The following is a 15,291-nucleotide window of genomic DNA, read 5'->3' as shown; positions in this document are numbered from 1 at the left end:
CCGGAGCGTCGGATCCTTCTTATCACAGGGGAGGAAGATGTTGAAAGGAAAGTTAGGAAACTAGAGAGGTTTTTGAGAAAATGAAGGAGGAAGGGTGTGAAGAAAATGAATGACAAGAGCTCACTACTTATAGAAGTATGGGTTCGGAATGTCGCCTCGACAACCTTTTTCCGCGGAGTTTTAACTGTAAATTTCGTCCAAAACACTTAACCTTGTCAGAGTCATCTATCCGCCCGCTAGAGTCACAACTCTAACGGGCTGGGGGGCTAACTGTTGGGGTCAAAAACGGTTACGACAAATTTCACATTCAAAACGTCCGAAGAAGAAAATAAGAGTTTCTCCGAAGAGTACTTTTCGAAATAAGTTCTTCCTACGAAAAAAACTTGGCGGAAGAAAGAATCGAGGAAGTCCGACGAAAGCTCGAAACAGGTCGTTATGCAGCGACTGAACGTCCGTCTCGCTCGGTGCTACGTAGCGACCGAGCGATCGTCCCGCTCGGTCGCTACGTAGCGACCGAACTCAAGCCAAGGCTTGGTCGCTACGTAGCGGGGGGACCGAAGATCGTCCGCTCGGTCGCTAGTAGCGACGAGCTCGGCCAAGCTCGGTCGCTACGTAGCGACCGAGCGATCGTCCCGTTGGTCGCTACGTAGCGACCGAGCGAGCCAAAGCTCGGTCGTAGCGACCGAGCGACCGTCCCGCTCGGTCGCTACAAAGCGACCAAGCTCAGCCAAAGCTCGGTCGCTACGTAGCGACCGAGCGACCGTCCCGCTCGGTCGCTACGTCCCGCTCGGTCGCTACGTAGCGACCGAGCTCGAGCCAAAGCTCGGTCGCTACGTAGCGACGAGCGATCGTCCCGCTCGGTCGCTACGTAGCGACCGAGCTCAAGCCGAAGCTCGGTCGCTACGTAGCGACCGAGCACTCGTTTCGCTCGGTCGCTACATAGCGACCGGGCTCGAGCCAAAGTTCGGTCGCTGTGTAGCGATGAACCTTCCGACATCGATACGACACCAGTCCTTGCATTCTCGTCAAACCTTCGAATGCTATCTCCCGAAGACCGTAGCAAGCTCAGTCCATGTTTCCCGCTATTCTAATTCATCGATCAAACTTCGCGGATTAGAAACCGCGGAAAACTCGTAGTAAACGTGTCGAGTCGGAAGACGGCCCAAAGGGACCTAAAACACGACTCGAGGCCCATCCTACGATTTTTCTTAACCAAAAGCCCGTGAACCACAGCATGGTTCGCGCTTGGCCCACGAGAAGGATAAATGTCAAGTTTCCGCGGATAAATACAGAAGTTTTGAAGATAATTGTGAAGATCGGGAAAAATGGAATATCTCCATTTTTATGCTATGACGGCTTAAGGGCAGAAGAGTAAAAGCGTAAACCGACCTTGGAGCTAGTATATAAGGAGTCCTAGGCGAGGAGCAGAAGGGAGGGACTTTTTCAGAGAAAACTTACCACTTAGAGCGATTTAGGCAACTTTCCGTTTTTGTTATTTCGAGCTGCGACTCAATTAGGTTTAGCCGTCTTAGGGTTGCTAGAACTAGGAATCTCGCCGAAGCTCTCGAGCCCAGGCTATACCTTGTTGTAACGCTCATACGCAGATTCGGAATAAGATCTACTTTGCTCTCTTTTCGATTTCTTATTTTTATCGTGTTATTCTCGTGTTCTGATTGCTTGACGTGTGGTAATTAACAGATATCCGGGTCCTCTGGGAAACTAGGGTTTTCTTAGTTTCCTTATTTAAACAGAAATCGACAGTGCGAATTTCGGTTCCCACATTCAAGCACCCTTGTTATCCCATCCTGACATCTATCTATCATATTAGGACTGCTAGAGAGGGCTAACCACCAATTTAGTATCTTAATAGGGCATTTCATACTCGCGCATAGGCCTGGCTAGAACCCGTCGATCGATGTCCTCAACTGACTATCGATCGACGTTGGCAAAGGTGTATCGGTCGACGTCCCAATAGGACCATCGATCGACACTCTCTCGTTGTCGACATACTAACCGTTGAGACACGAGATATAGCCTGTTAACCAGTGAAACATGCGACAACTGATCATTGAGTTAAGCGATTGAGCTCTAATATATCATCCATGCAAGAAATAGGCATCTATAAGTATTATAATCTCCAACATCTGAATAGTGGCCCTGCATCTAATATCATTTCCAACCAAGTTACGTTTACTAGTTACTTTGGTTGTTAATATTGCTATCTCATTTAAACATTTACAACCCTTAGAATTAATAAATACTAGATTTAATTGTTCCCTAGCTCCTTGTGGATTCGATCCCTAATTACTACATCTGAACCTCTTTTGATGAGAGTAACACTCCTTAGGGTAATTTGAGTGGTATCAAATTTGGCGCCGTTGCCGGGGAGCTTTGATCGCCATTAGATTTAGTTTTATTGATTCTTATTCTTTTCTCTACTCCCTTTCTAATAATCTTTTTCTTGTCTTTTCAGGTGCATGCCCAGCGGTACCAGAAGCAACAAGGAGAAAGACTTGCTGTTCTCACACGATCCTGCTCATTTGGAACGCACCATCCGTAGAGGTCAACGTTCAACATCGCTCGACGCAACAACATCGTCGTCGATCGATACGCGCAACCAACCGTCGACCGACACCAGACCTTCATCGTCGATCGATCCCAATCGTTCGACAACGATCGATACTACACCGCGTACGTCGATCGATACCATGTCGTAAAAATGGTAACATTATTATTCTAACACAGGACGAGAACGGAAACCTGTATGACCAGGACGGTCATCTGCGTAATGCAACCGTTCAGAAAATAGACGCTCAGGGGACTGTAATCCCTGATGCTAATGCTACAGGGGCTGCTCAACCTGTAGATGAGGACGCTCGATCGAAACCACTGGCCGACTACAATCGCCCAGATGAGTACTATTCCAACAGATCAACTATTCGACTTCCGGAGATTCAGAAGCAGAATTTCGAGCTGAAGCCTCAATACTACACCCTCGTGTCGCAGATACCCTACTCTGGGTTATCGTACGAGCATCCTATGGACCATCTGGAACGGTTCGAGGATCTAATTGCTGCTATTCGGATGGAAGGAGTCCCCGAAGATTACTTGCTGTGCAAGCTCTTTAGATACACGCTGAATGGAGAAGCGATGCACTGGCTTAGGCTGCTACCCACAGGATCTTTAACATCCTGGGCCGACATCAAGAATGCTTTCTTACAAAACTTCTTTGATGAGGCGCGCGCTGAAGAACTTCGGAACAAAATTTCCACATTCTCGCAGGAGGCTGGAGAGTCCTTCAAAGATGCGTGGATTAGAATTAGGTTCTTCCAGCGAGACTGTCCACACCACGGATTTAACGAAGTGCAGCTGTAAGCACTTTCTTCCGAGGTCTCGCCTTACAGTATCAAATGGCTCTTGATACGGCGAGTGAAGGAAACTTCACTACTCGGAATCCGTTGGAAGCTGTGAGACTTATCGAAAACCTTGCTGACAGCAGCAGCACCAAAAACACTGACTCTGAATGGAGGAAGTCTGTAGCCTCTATTGGGAAGGAACCGATGGACGAAGTAAGAGCTAAGTTAGATGTGGTGCACGAGCTTCTTAGGAAGCAAGTCTGTTCAGTTGAAGGAGAAGTAGCAGATACGAAAGGAGAAGAAAATGTGAACTACATCGGAGGTACCGGATTCCAGAAATTTGGAAACCAGGGCGGAAACAGAAACTTCTTTGGAAATGGTCAAAGAAGTAACCAAAATTCACAATTTCAAAAACCCTTCAACAACAGCAAAAGCTACTCGAACTTTTACTACCAAAATCCACCACCCCAGACTCAGGAAAACAAGATCGAAGAGATGCTGATCGAGTACTGTTGGGACAACACAAAATCGAGACCTTAGGGACTCAGGTGAGAAAACTTGAAACGCAAGTAATTCAGACGGGCGAGACTATAAAGAGGCAAGAAGCTTTCGCTAGAGAGGCAGGAGACGACAAAGGGAAACACCACGTAAATGCCATCATAGACGATGATTTCTGGCAAGTGGTGAGAAATGAAAAGCTTGAGGAAGGAGACTTCGAAATCGAAATCTCCATGAGTCTCGGCGGTTCTCAATGGTGTCGACCGATGTCGATGAACTTGCATCGATCGACAGACCATGACGAAGATCGATGAACGGATTACTCCAGTCATCGATCGACGTCGTCCACTAAATCTACTGATTGCAATGCAATTCGAATTCTAACTCATGAGGAATTCACAGCTAAGCATCCTCGCCCACCCTCCTCTTTCTATGATAAAATCGATCGATCGGTTGAGCTAACCATCGATCGACAGAGTGAGTCCGACGTCGATCGTCACAACACACCTCCCATCGATTGACAGGCACCTCTGACATACCGAGTGCAGTTACCCTCAATCGATAATGATATATCAACGCACTCAGACCACCACCTAAACCATTAGCGCCCACCCGAATCAAAACCCAACCCTTTAAATAGTTTACCAGAACCAGTTCAAGAAAATCAAGAAACTGTAGGGAAAAGGTTAAGGAAAAGAAAGAAGAAGATTCCTAAAAACCTTAAGAGGGAAGCTAACGATAAGGAGATGGATAGTTTCACTAAAAGAGTCCTCAGAATCCCAATCAAAAAAGCTTTTGATGAAGCTTACTTCACACACCGGTTGTGGATGTTCTTCAGAGAAACAAGGTAATTGAGGAGGACATTAGGAGAAAGTTTCATCAAGTCAGAGAGAAGATGAAACACAGGATCACATTGACGAAGAAGAGTGATCCTGGAAGTTTGCAATACCATGCGTAGTCAAGGGTGTTGAATTTCCCCATTCAATGTGTGACACAGGAGCATCAGTTAGTATCCTTCCTAGGATCATGGCAGACCAGCTTGGTTTGACCATCGAACCTTCAACAGAATCCTTCACCTTCGTGGATCTTTCAGAAAAACGATCAGGAGGTATCATACGAGATCTGGAGGTACAGATTGGTAATGCCCTTGTCCCTGTAGATTTTCATGTCCTAGACATCGAGCTTAACTGAACTCTTCACTTCTGCTTGGAAGATCTTTCCTAGCTACAGTAGGAGCCGTATGTGACATGAACAAAAACAAATTGTGTCTGACGCTAATAGACCCCAACATCCACTACGACCCCATCCGACCTAAGAGAAAGGTTATTAATTCTGTGGATTACGGAAAGAACTTGGCTTCATTGGCGCATGCCATTGTGGAGCAGAGTATGAATCAGAGTACGAAACAGAGTACTCGGAATCGATCGACACCCCCACTTTCCATCGATCGATTCCAATGAGTCAACTGTGACCGATGACCGCAACAACACGTCACTCGACGTAAAGCAGCCAGTTGACCATTTCACTCCACCTAATCATTGTTACCCCCACTTTGCCTTCCAACCTCCAAGCAAGAGAGGACATGATAATATTATTATAGGCAGTTAGGCAGACAGTGGTTTCCATGAAAATTTTGCAGTTGACACTGTAATTACTTCATCTAACGAGGAACATACAGAGGAATACGATGAGGATTATTGGAAAGAACGTGCAATAGAAATGTCTTTGCAGGATGAAAGATTTGAAACACATAAGTTCACAAACACGTTTCCAACATCGATCGCCGAAGTGCACTCCACATCGGTTGATACCCACCCTCGTCCAGCAAAACAACCGCTCACATCGATCGACACCCACACAGAAACATCGATCGATATTCGCATCGCAGCGAAAATCCAGGAGCAGGAGAATATTCCCTCCCCAACTAGGTTTATAGATACCTATATAAATCGTTTTGCACCCCCAAAACCACTTCAACACACCAGAGCAGACACACAAGCAAAAAGATGAACACTCTTCCTTCTACATCAACAGGAAAATCCATGAAGAGCAATCATCTCAAGAACACAAGTTCTGCAGAAATTACTCTGCCATCGATCGATGCATATGTATCTACATCGATCGATACTACTCTAAACCCTAATCTTTCTATTTCTAAATTGAATGATAATGCAAACATTGATTACGGTTTTCTAACACCTGATGAATTTGGTATTTTCAGGGACCCAGATGGCAACGCACGTGCAATAGATGGAAGGATCTTACAAGTGTCCAGAGAGGACATAGCAGATATCCTTCAAGTAGCCAATGGACCTGACAACCTATTCTCACAGCAACGTGGCACTCCAGACGTCATTCAAACAGATCCTAACAACCACGTAGGAGTCGCCACAACAGAAATCAATCCAGATCTATCACGCCAACCAAAAGGGCAAGCATCGATCGACGGGACAACTGAGACATCGATCGACAGGGTAACCACAACGTCGATCGATAAGGATGACCCGACGTCGATCGATAGACGTTACAAATTTGGAAACCGCGCTTTTGACATGTACGGAGCCAGAAAGTTCACTTGGGAACGAAGGGACGAGTATGGAGTCTACAGAGATGAGTGTGGACACGCACGAGGCGTAGCTGGTGAGATGATACCTGTCACAAAGGACGACATCAGGAAATTACTGGAAAGAGCATCTCTTTTGAAGAGAGCCACATCTGTCTTCCAGAACATGCCACTTCCTTCACACTCACAAGACTGGCACCAGAACTCTACACAAAGATGAAATCAATGAGATGGTGTTTGGTATTTGTGGAGCTCAGGAAAGACTGGGAGAGGAGCTCAAAACATTGGTAGAAGATACACATCAACCTTTGGATAGAGGCTACAATGAGCTTTTCAGAAGTATGGCAGAAATGAGGACATAAATTGAGAGTTTACGTCAGCAACTTGAGAAGGAAGCCACGACCTCAACATCGATCGACGCACCACATGCACCATCGATCGACGTCAGTCTTCCTACAGCCCAGATCCTGCAGAACCGCAATGTTCAGCACAACACAAGGATGAATGGGAAGTCTCATCATACATCAACAAAGGATAAACGACGTGTACTACCCTCTCAACAACAACGTGGACTGGCTGAGCACTAAAATCGAGCTACTACAGCAAGATCTGGACACCATTCGCAAGAAGGACCAACAACCAGCCACATCGATCGACGTGTGTACATTCACATCGCTCGACGCTAAGGTCTCAGCCATGAATGAGAGGCTGAGGACTTACGAGGACATGCATGACCGCTTTATATCACCAGTCATGATAGATTTAACAAATTGTCTAGTCAATTACTTCATGCCCAAAAGGATATTGATAACATTACTAATCAAAAATTTTGCAGGCAAAATCAGCATCGATCGACAGGCTACGAGGGCCTTGGATCGATGGCAAGAATCCTGTGGAGTTACTTCTTACACAGCAGCAGAGGTTGACAAGATCACATCCAAGATCTACACTGCTATAGACAACATGGAGGAACGACTTGACAAACGCTGCGATGACATCTACTTTCCATTCGACAACAAAATCAGTGGACTAGACAGCCAGCAGAATGGCTACAGAAAGAAGTCAAAGCCATTCAGAGGCAACTCGCAGCTCAGCACCAGATATCAGCATCGATCGACAGGACGCGAGCGAAATCGCTCGATGGTAAGTCGCCGAGATCGACCGACGAACACATAATCGCATCGATCGACGCCGAGTCTACACCAGCCGGCGAGCAGCTGATACACAAGACGATAGAGTCAATGCACAAGGAACTGACAGAACTTTCAGCATACGCCTATGACAACATAGGCTGGCACCAGGTCAGCATTGACAACATTCAAGATAGGCTACAGAACATCTCCAATGTACTTGAGAAGATGGATGACAAATGGACAAGAAATGATGAGGCCACAAGAAGTTCATTGCATCTTGGTCCAGAATGTGCAGAGATGACGTGGATGCTTGTTTTCCAACAAGCAGCTGTTTCTCCACCAAATAGCCAATCACTACCACAGTCAAGCTAAATGACTATAACCAAGCGCTGAGTGGGAGGCAACCCACTATTAGGTATTTTATTTGGTTTTATTAGCTAGCATTTATTTACTTTCGTTTTATTTCTTTCAGATTTAGGAGACCCAAGTAGGAGGACCTGAATATCGACCGCCGACGAGACGTCGACATCGCTCGACATGGACAACCACACGACGATCGATGTAACAATTTCCATCGATCGATATCTACTCCGGTCAGATGTATCTTCCCTACTTGTTACATTTCGTACATCATGAACTATTTCATCATAACTCCGACTGAGTTACACTGGGACAGTGTAATTTAAGTCTGGGGGAGATTTACTGATTAGTTTATTATTCTTATAAAAAGAATTTAATAAATATTAGCTAATACATTATGCTTAGCTATTGAAAATAGGGACTATAATCTTATATTGATTTAAACTTGAATATCTAACCAATCTTTAGCACCATTTTAGATTTACTGATTGCAGATAGCACTATAGATGCTAAAAAGAGACCTATCAACTACACACTTGCCTTGAAACGCATGAAGCAACCAAAGCTGATTTTCAACACTAAACCTGACATAACCGCTTGTCTTGGGCTTGGTATACATGGGATCGGATTCTTCAGACAAGTCTGGAAGGTAACGCCTGGTGTAGATTATTTATCACATTTCTCTCTCTAAATTTCGACCCTAGAATAGTTTAGTGTTATTAAAAAAAAAATAATAATAAGATCTATTTTTTACTTAGGATGAGTCTGAACAGGACTTGGTGGCTAAAACCATTAAGGCTTGATTCATAAAGACTCCAATAAAAGAGTTCGAAACGTGACTTGGAGGCGGCAATCTTCAAGGCTCGCTTTCGCAAAGAACTCTTGGATATAGGTCAAAAAGAAGTGAACAGAACTTGGTGGCAACCACCATTAAGTTTTGATTCATGGAAGCCTGTCCAATCTTGGTCACTGATCCTGCAATGGAAGCAGACTTTGACTCAAGAGAGAAAATTAGAGAGAGAAAAACTAGGAACTAACTTTTACCTGCAGCTCCAGATACTTGTCTGAAATCCTTGCATCCTATGATCGATACTCCCAAGGTAAAGCATTCACTTTATATTTATGCTAAGAAATGAAATCAGTAGAGGGGATGTCAGACGTGAATTGATGAGTTGTGTTATGTTAGAAATGGTTGCTAAGCTAGGATATTGCATAGTGTGCTTCTGTGATTAGGACTTTTTAAATGTGGTTGCAAAATTGTTGAGGAAAAGATTCTTGCTTTAAAATCTTAAGTCCCTAAAATTTTCAAACCTCTTTCAGAGAGACTGCCTGTTATGTGCTTGAGGACAAGCAAAAGGGTAAGTCTGGGGAGTTGATATACCTTGGATTTGACCCGTTTTCATCCTTGTTCTACTCTTCTAGGTATGTTTTCAGGTTCAGGTGCATTTCGGAGTAAAGCTATGACTTTGGAGCATTTTGGAGCTTAAAGGACATTTCACCCGAGCTGACCACGTAGAGGTCGACGAGAAGAAGAACAATCGATCGATGCGCATCAGTGCTGACGATCGATACCAGGAGATGCCTCGACAAATGAAGATTAATATCGATCGATGTACACAAGTACCATCGATCGATGTCGAGACATCAGACACGCGACATTTTGGATCAGCAGACTTAAAAACCAAGGCCAAGCCAAATTACGAAAATGCCCTGACGAGTTTTTAACCTAGTAGATAATATACTGCCTAAGTGTTTGACAGCGAGAGATTTTTTTGGGTAGAGACCTTTCTGTTACAAGTTTTGGAGAGAAGATCACTTGTGATTGGAACTCCTTGTTATCGTTTCTTTCATCTATACTATGAGTTTCTATTTCTTATTGTTATGAATTGCTTTGCTATGTCTGATAGTTCAATTATTAGATCCAGGGTTCAGATAGGTTTGTGGGATTAGCCCCAAATATAGATCTGCCTTGTTGTGATATTCATGATTGATTTGTATTCATTGCTTGTTTTAGCCTTGCTAACTAGAACTTGATCATAGGATTGCATATTCAAGCACCCTTGTTATCCCATCCTGACATCTATCTATCATATTAGGACTGCTAGAGAGGGCTAACCACCAATTTAGTATCTTAATAGGGCTCATACTCGCGCATAGGCCTGGCTAGAACCCGTCGATCGATGTCCTCAACTGACTATCGATCGACGTTGGCAAAGGTGTATCGGTCGACGTCCCAATAGGACCATCGATCGACACTCTCTCGTTGTCGACATACTAACCGTTGAGACACGAGATATAGCCTGTTAACCAGTGAAACATGCGACAACTGATCATTGAGTTAAGCGATTGAGCTCTAATATATCATGCATGCAAGAAATAGGCATCTATAAGTATTATAATCTCCAACATCTGAATAGTGGCCCTGCATCTAATATCATTTCCAACCAAGTTACGTTTACTAGTTACTTTGCTTGTTACTATTGCTATCTCATTTAAACATTTACAACCCTTAGAATTAATAAATACTAGATTTAATGTTTCCTAGCTCCTTGTGGATTCGATCTCTAAGTACTACATATGAACCTCTTTTGATGAGAGTAACACTCTTTAGGGTAATTTGAGTGGTATCACCCGGCGTGGTTCGGCCCAAACCCGCTAAGCCAGTAAATATTTGAGCCCAGCCCGAAAAATATTTAGGCCTAAAATTCAAAGTCCGGCCCGGCCCTTATAGTTATAGGGCTTTTGGGCTTTTCGAAAATTAAATTTTCATTGTTACTTTATCGTTTTAATACATGTAAAATTTCATTAAAAAATAGTTTCATTCTTTGTTTTAAAATATAAAATGAGTTTAAACTTTTATTCTTTATCAAAAATGTTTTACTTTTCGTATGCTTTAAAAACATAATATAAACAAACCAAATTTAATAAGATTTAAATAATCAAATATAAATTATTACAAAACATATAAGAGAACAAAATTTATGATAAACATGGTTAAAGTTTCATATTTGTAGTTTGAAAAAAAAACATGTTGTACATGAAAGAAGAGAGTACATTTGCAAAATTTAAAATGAGACACTTGTAATGATCAAACAATAATATGTATTAAAAACTTTTAGATTTGTTTTATTAGTGTTTGGATTAAAATATTAAAATTATATGTCAACACTAATATAGTTTTGATTGCAAGAACGATAATATTTAAGCAAAAGTATAAAATTTCAGATTTTTGGAGCGGTTCTAGCCCAAACATGTTTACGCCTAAAAAACCCAAAACTAAGATAAGCTTAGCCTTAAATACCCAATTTCTTTAGGCTTATAAAACTAAGACCAAGCCCGATAATTTTAGGGCTGGGCGGGCTGTAACTGCGGACGTCGACCCAAATTGACGTGTCTAATTGGACCAGATAAAAATTGAGAGTGTTATATTATACTAACTAGGTGCGTATACCACGCGCTTGCGCGGGGTTGTTGATGGAAGTGTTGCTTTACGTAATGAAAGTCAAGGTTGTTCCCCTCGAGCAATTTTCCATGAAATTTTTGTACTTTTTAGCTTGAGGTGGGTTCTAAACCAAAGGCTTGAGATTGAGATCCTTCGCTACAAAGTAATCGTCAAAAGTGATGTTGAGGTCCTTGCAAGTGAGGATGGTTTGTAGTCACAATTGCTTGTAGCTTTATTATCATTAGATGAGAAAAAGTTAATCATTCATCATGATCAGAGAAATTATATAATCGAAACAGGAAATACATACGAACTACGACCAAAAAAATTATAACCGGAAGTTAAGAGTGCTAGAGTAATCCAAACAATATTGCTTTCGGTCAAATTTGGATCAACGAAAACATCTTCTTGCCGAAAAATCCAATATTTTCTCCATTTGGTAAGATTCATCTGCATTATCACATGATGCTTGTCATAATGATTCCAATAAAACAGCAGAAGGAAAAAAAAAATTTGAACTGCCACTTTTCATGATTTACAAATATTAAAATATAGCAAGAAATTAATCATAAATCTTACCATAGACAGTGCACCTTACAACTCCAGTATTAACCATGCCAATAAGCACATTGCTGGTTTTGATCTCAAGAAACAGAAGTTTCTCAACCTCGAGTTGAAAATAGTGAGGAAGGAATTTAAAAAAAAAAATACAGTGAGGAAGAGCAAATAAGAATACAGATCTGTTTAGGGAATTGTTATGAGGGCTGCAAGCGTTGTAAGCCACACATTTATAATAGTCAGACGATGATAACTGAAACAGTAGAAAAGAGAATCTGTTGAGAAAGTATTCATCTTTAGTAGTAGTTAAGAAGAGTAATAATAACAATTCATGTGGAAGATGTGGAGTGAATATAGACAGTTAGAAAAGCAGTAGAACAGGTTGCATTCGGATTCTCTTTGTTTAAGGGAAGTGACTTGTGAGAAATGTGAAGCACTGAAGATTGTATAAAGCTCTCCAGATTCTACTCCATGATCTACTGAGTATCCGCATAGCATGTTTCCCATGTATTCTTGATTTGATCTTGCATCAGGGCCTTCATGTGATCTTATAATCATCTAAAGACGGTAAAAATAAATACATTGAAGTTTATATAATCACAAATGAAAAATCATTAGAAGCTTTACATTTACCTTTTAAGTTCGATTGTTTTAGAAAACTCTCAGTGCAATCAGCTCCCTAAAGAAGTCCCTTATAATTACTTTCGCTCAGACCATCAGCCATCCACAGACACGACCATAAAACATGGTTAAGAGTTATATTCCCATCATCATTCTCACCAACTTGTCTCATGTCAACCTTGTCAAGTTCTTCTAATGAACCCAACAATAAAGTGCTATCTTCATGGACCCGAGAGGAGCTTTGAAAGAGGCCTCCATGAGTGTGTAGACACTATCTGATAGTACATATGCCAAAGGTAACGTTTTGAAACAATCGATACACCTGGAATGTAGCACTGGACCGTGTTCACCGTATCTGTCACATGTCTCTTTCAAGAAACCAAACTCTTCTGCAGAAACTCTTGTTTCTGAGCTTCCTCTAAGTAGAAATACCCTCTCAGGCATCAGAATTTGTAGTTATCACCAAACTAAATTGAACGTGAGAAATAAATCACCAAACTAAATTGAACGTGGGTCCCACAACTTGCTGAAGGCGTAAAGCTGTTATTAGAACGCTAAATAATGAAAAGAACCCCAACTCATGTTAACGAAGACAGTTTACAATATGGAAAAACTATAATTGTTTTTTTTTTCATATAACGTGATGAAACTCATAATACATTTGTAGGTCCGGCCCACAGAGAAAACTGAAGAAGCAAAGGTTTCCGACCTTCATAAATATATATTAGTTTCGGCCATCAATGTACAAAGTATCCTTTAATTCAGTGGTATAAATGTTGTAGCTTATATCTCAATAATCTGGGTTCGAGTCACATACTTGACACTTTTTCACACTTTAAAAGTGGAATCCCAAAATGCTGACGTGTCGGCTCAGGAGTAGAGAAATTCTCCTATTATATTATATACTAGAGATTTTTTTTTCTGCGCTTCGCGCGGATTGTGTCTTATAAATTTTATTTTATTATAATATTATTTGTCGGTTTTTTTTATATTAATTTTTATTTTCCAATGTTAGTTTTTCTTAATTTAAATTTATATGTTTATAGTTTTTTTTTGTTGTAGATGGAGAATTATATTTTTTATTGATGGTTTTTTGTATGTGACATAAACTTTTTGAAATTTAAAATAATGTTATATATAGTACGATTAACACATTAAAGAAGAGAAACATATTCAGACACATTTTACACAGGTTTTATATGCATAATTTTAAACATTATATATGTATATATTATAAGTTTGAAACATGTAAATGTTTTCAAGCTAAATACTTGTTCTGAGTTTACATAACTTATCGAAAGTTTTATCTTTTTTTTAAATTCAAATCACAGAAAAAATATCAAAACTCAGTATAGATGGGGTTTTTGAGCTTTTAATCAACACTGAAAAATTACATGAATCAGATAACAACAGTTTTATAAAACAACTGGATAAAATTTGACCGAGCCAAAAGATTTTTATACAATATGTTCTTTCTTCTTCAAATTGCGAAGAGCCTATAGGCACAAGAAAAAAATCATAATTTTTGTTTTCACTTATACAACATTTTTTTTCCTATACACACGGAGTTTATTACACAGCTATAAGCAATGGAGAACTCTATTCATATAAAATTCACATCTATGCAATTTGACAAAGAAGAATTTTACCCATCTTTTGTTTCGGAATGGCCCAATTTCAGTCATATACACTATATTTTCTCTATGATACAAATCTTACAATTTTAATATATGTGCAGATTTCCATGTGAAAAGGCACGCATGCCATCTATCATTCAACCTATTACTTTTTCCAAAGTAAACACTATAATCCTCGTTTGGTTAGCTCCACAAACTAATCTCTTTGGATCAGTTTACTAAAAAATATGGATACTAATGTCAGAAAAGAATATAAACACTATCAACAACAAATATTGGCACAAGACTATTTGGTTCAAGGAACATATTCCACGTAATGCGTTTATATCATGGCTGGCTTTGCGGAGAAGACTGCCAACCAAGGATCGCTTGAGACGTTGGGGGTTAAATGTCTCAGGAACGTGCGTCCTTTGTAATCTAGAAATAGAGACTCACCATCATCTCTTCTTTGAGTGCTCTCTCTCGCTTGATATGGGAGCCTTTTGCTGCTGAAGTTTAGATTTCTCCTCCGGCTGATCTACACTCTGTTGCAGCTTGGATCAATCAACCTCGCGTCAACGCAGATGCGCATGCTACTCCAGTTATCAAGCTCTACTTTCAGTCAGCCATCTACCTGCTGTGGAAAGAGCGTAATGCTTGTGTGTTCACAGCTGTCTCCTCACCTTCATCAGTCATCCTTGCATCTCTCGACCGTATGTTGCGTGACCGTCTCCTCTTTTATCCGGCAAGTTCTTCTTTCTCCTCTTCTTTTTATCTTTCCTGTATAAGACTTCCTTAAGTTTTTTTTTACCTTAAGTTGTTGTTAGTTGTTTTTTGTTTGCTTGCTGTAATAAGTTGTTTAAAAACAACAGTGTAACCTTTCAGAAAATGATATCTTACATACAAAAAAAACACAACAAATATTGACTTATATATGTGAATACATTTTATTTTAAATCATTATAGTTGACGAAGAAAACACCATAATTTGTACAACAAATTTTCTTAGATTCACCTCATCATACTCACCATTTTACCATTTTAATTACATAATTTTACATGAGCTTCTTCACCCTTCCCGGTTATTTTCTCTTTATTTATAACTACAATATAAAGTTATAAACTATATATATTATAAATTAAT

General features: G+C 40.7%; 1 non-coding gene across 1 annotated transcript; it reads right to left on the bottom strand.

Annotated features, from left to right (window-relative positions):
* Nucleotides 1-3,250: 3,250 nt before the first annotated feature.
* Nucleotides 3,251-3,356, bottom strand: LOC125603021. The gene has a single exon (XR_007335175.1). It is a non-coding gene; the product is annotated as a small nucleolar RNA R71 (small nucleolar RNA).
* Nucleotides 3,357-15,291: the final 11,935 nt, after the last annotated feature.

Source organism: Brassica napus, unplaced genomic scaffold (assembly GCF_020379485.1).
Source record: "Brassica napus cultivar Da-Ae unplaced genomic scaffold, Da-Ae ScsIHWf_3067;HRSCAF=3877, whole genome shotgun sequence".
In the NCBI taxonomy this organism is placed as follows: Eukaryota; Viridiplantae; Streptophyta; class Magnoliopsida; order Brassicales; family Brassicaceae; genus Brassica; species Brassica napus.
The sequence above is the reverse complement of the archived record's forward strand: the minus strand, read 5'-3'. Positions and strand labels throughout refer to the sequence as shown.